Raw genomic sequence first — 4,424 nt, forward strand, 5'->3', positions numbered from 1 at the left:
AAAGCACAAGTATTGTTTGTTGCAGTATAAAAGCAGAAGTATTGCAAACATCCAACCAAAGTGGGACAGTGGTTCAACTTCCTCTGTGCCAGTAGTAATCCTAGGGTAGAAAAGAATGTGGACTCACGTGGGGAAAGATGCACAACCTGTGGAGCATTAACATCTTTATTTAAAATATTGATGCAGACAGGCGGATCGCCTGAGGTCAGGAGTTCAAGATCAGCCTGGCCAACATGACAAAAACCCATCTATACTAAAAATACAAAAATTAGCCAGGTATGGTGGTGCAGGCCTGTGTCCCAGCTACTCGAAAGGCTGAGACAGGAGAATCACTTGAACCTGGGAGGCAGAGTTTGTGCAGTGAGCCGAGATTGCGCCCCTACACTCCAGCTTGGGTGACAGAGTGAGACTCCATCTCCAAAAAGAAATAAATAAAATAAAATATTGGGCCAGGCGCAATGGCTCACACCTGTCATCCAGGGATGACGCACTTTGGGAGGCCAAGGTGGGTGGATCACGAGGTCAGGAGTTTGAGACCAGCCTGGCCAACATGGTGAAACTCCGTCTCTACTAAAAATTCAAAAAAATTAGCCCAGCGTGGTGGTGGGCACCTGTAATCCCAGCTACTGGGAGGCTGAGGCAGGAGAATCGCTTGAACTCAGAAGGCGGAGGTTGCAGTGAGCCAAGATTGCACCACTGCACTCCAGCCTGGGTTACAGAGCAAGACTCTATCTCAAAAAAAAAAAAAAAAAATACAACAACAACTGTAGACAAAGTCATGGAGAAACTGGAACCCTCATTCATCGCTGGTGAAATTGTAAAATGGTGGAGCCACTTTGGAAAATAGTTTGGCAGTTCCTCAAATGGTTAGATGACCATTTGTAGAATTGCCATATGACCCAGCAATTCCATTCCTGTGCATCTACCCAAGATAATTGAAAACACAGGTCCACAAAAAAAATGTTTACATCACCATTCAAAGCAGCATTATTCATAATAGCAAAGAAGTGGAAAAAAAACAAATGTCCGTGAACTGATGAATGGGTAGGAATATTGTGGCATATCCACAGGATGGAAGATTATTTATCAACAAAAGGAATAAAGTACTAATACAAGGGACAAGGCGGATGAACCTTGAAAATATCATACTGAGTGAAAGAAGTCAGACACAAAGATCACAAATTGCAATGGTGCCATTTACATGAAATATCCAGAATAGGCAAATCCATAGAGACCATAAGTAGATTCCTGGTTGCCTGGAATGAGGAAGAGGGAAAAATAGGGAACTACCAATGAGTACAGGCCTCTTTTTCTGGGAGGTAAAAATGTTCTAAAACTAGGCCAGTTGTGGTGGCTTACATCTGTAATCCAAGCATTTCGAGAGGCTGAGGCCGAAGAATCACTTGAGTCCAGGAGTTCAAGTCAAGTCTGGGCAGCATAGGGACACCCTGTCTCTACGAATAATAAAAAAAATTGGCTGGGCATGGTGGCTCACACCTTTGGTGTCAGCAACTCTGGAGGCTGAGGTGGGAGGATGGTTTAAGCCTAGGAGGTCAATGCTACGGTGAGCCACCGTACTCCAGCTTGGGCAACAGAGAGACCCTGTCTCAAAAAAAAAAAAAAAAGAATAAGTTCTAAAATTAGGTAGTGCTTAGAAGTGCACAAGCTGCACAATCTGTGAATATACCTATGGTATAATACAAAATATATTTGGTCTTTTTAGATTTGTTTAATGTTTAAAGATTTTTTGTTTTTATTTTATATATATATATTTTTGGAGATGGAGTCTTGCTGTGTCACCCAGGCTGGAGAGAAGTGGCATGATCTCAGCTCACTGCAACCTCCACCTCCCGGGTTCAAGTGATTCTCCTGCCTCAGCCTCCCAAGTAGCTGGGACTACAGGAGCACGCGCCACCACACCCGGCTAATTTTTTTTGTATTTTTAGTAGAGACAGGGTTTCACCGTGTTGCCCAGGCTGGTCTCGAACTCCTGAGCTCAGGCAATCTGCCTGCCTCAGCCTCCCAAAGTGCTGGGATTAGAGGCGTGAGCCACCACGCCTGGCCTAATTATTATTATTTTTTTTATTTTATTTTTTTTTTTTTTTTTTGAGACGGAGTCTCGCTCTGTCATCCAGGCTGGAGTGCAGTGGCGCAATCTCGGCTCACTGCAAGCTCCACCTCCCAGGTTCACGCCATTCTCCTGCCTCAGCCTCTCCGAGTAGTTGGGACTTCAGGCGCCCGCCACCACGCCCGGCTAATTTTTTTGTATTTTTAGTAGAGATGGGGTTTCACCGTGGTCTCGATCTCCTGACCTCGTGATCCGCCCGCCTCGGCCTCCCAAAGTGCTGGGATTACAAGCGTGAGCCACTGTGCCCGGCCCTTAATTATTATTTTTTAAGAGACAGAATCTTGATCTGTCACCCAAGCTAGAGTGCAGTGGCACAATCATAGTTCATTGCAGCCTCGAACTACTGGGCTCAAGCAATTCTCCCACCTCAGCCCCTGGAGTAGACACTTGGCTAATTTTTTTTTAATTTTATAGCTGCATAATAGTTGTATATATTTTTTGGATACACGTGATATTTTGATACACATATACAATGTGCATATGATAATCAAATCAGGGTAATTGGGATATTCATCACCTTAAACATCTATCATTTCTTGGTGTTAGGAACATTCCAAATCCACTCTTCTAGCCAGGCGCAGTGGTTCACACCTATAATCCTAGCACTTTGGGAGGCTGAGGCAGGCAGACTGCTTGAGCTCAGGAGTTTGAGACCAGCCTGGGCAACATGGCCAAACCCTGTCTCTACAAAAAATACTAAAATTAGCTGGATGTGGTGGCACACACCTGTGGTCCCAGCTACTCAGGAGGCTGAAGTGGGAGGATCGCTTGAGCCCAGGAGGTCGAGGCTACGGTGAGCTATGATCATGCCACTGGGCTCCAGCCTAGGTGACAGAGTAAGACCCTGTCTTAAAAAAAAAAAAAAAAAATTCCAGTTTTCTAATTATTTTGAAATGTACAATAAATTATTGCTAACTGTATTTGCCCTATTGTGTTACTGAACACTAGGCCTTATTCTAGCTGTATTTTTGTACCCATTAACCAATCCCTCTTTATCTCCCACATCCCCACTACCCTTCCCGGCTTCTGGTAATTACCATTCTACTCTCTATCTGCATGAGATCCACTTTTTTAGCTCTCCCATATGAGTGAGAATATGTGGTATTTGTCTTTCTGTGCCTGGCTTATTTTACTTAACATAATGACTTCCAGTTCCATCCATGTTGCTGCACATAACAGGCTCTCATTCTTTTTTATGGCTGAATAGTACTCCATTTGCATATATATATATATATATATATATTTTTTTTTTTTTTTTTTTTTTTGAGATGGAGTCTCACTCTGTCACCCAGGCTGGAGTGCAATGGTATGGTCTCGGCTCACTGCAACCTCTGCCTCCCGGGTTCAAGCAATTCTCCCACCTCAGCCTCCTGAGTAGCTGGGACTACAGGCGTGTGCCACCACGCCTGACTACTTTTCGTGTTTTTAGTAGAGACAGGGTTTCACTATGTTGGCTGGGCTAGTCTCGAACTCCTGACCTCATGATCTGCCCGCCTCGGCCTCCCAAAGTGCTGGGATTACAGGCGTGAGCCACCGTGCCCAGCCCAAATTTTCTTTATCCTTTCATCCTTTGATGGATGCTTAGGTTACTTCCATATCTTTTTTTTTTTTTCTGTTTTTGACAGAAAGTCTTGCTCTGTCACCCAGGCTGGAGTGCAGTGGCACAATCTCGGCTCACTGCAACCTCTGCCTCCCAGGCTTAAGTGATTCTCATGCCTCAGCCTCCCGAGTAGCTGGGATTACAGGCACTCGCCACCACACCCAACTAATTTTTATATTTTTAGTAGAAATGGGTTTTTGCCATGTCGACTGGCTTCAAGTGATCTGCCTGCCTCTGCCTCCCAAAGTGCTGGGATTACAGGCATGAGCCACTACACCCAGCCTGCTTCCATATCTTGATGAAATATATTTAGTATTTGTCCCTAGTTCCTGTCACAGAGCTAAAAACCCTTGGAATTTCCTTCGCAGAAGGCATGTCTTTTGTTACTCATAAGCCACTCTTTGATCACACCTGCATTTATACTAACACAGTCACTCGGGGTGAGGCCTCTAGATAGGCTCGGGATGGGGCAGTCACCGGAAAGACCAAGTAATTAGAGGATTAGAGGTCTGGAACTTTCAGCTCCCTCTCCTCGCATACCTCACCCTATCTGTCTCTTCATCTGGCTATTTCTCTGATTCCTTTGTAATATCCTTTATAATAAATGGGTCAACGTAAGTAAAATGTGTCCCTGAGTTCTGTGAGCCACTCTAGCAAGTTAATTGAACTGGGGAAGGGATCTTGGGAACCTCAATT

This window comes from Symphalangus syndactylus, chromosome 1 (assembly GCF_028878055.3).
Source record: "Symphalangus syndactylus isolate Jambi chromosome 1, NHGRI_mSymSyn1-v2.1_pri, whole genome shotgun sequence".
Classification (NCBI taxonomy): Eukaryota; Metazoa; Chordata; class Mammalia; order Primates; family Hylobatidae; genus Symphalangus; species Symphalangus syndactylus.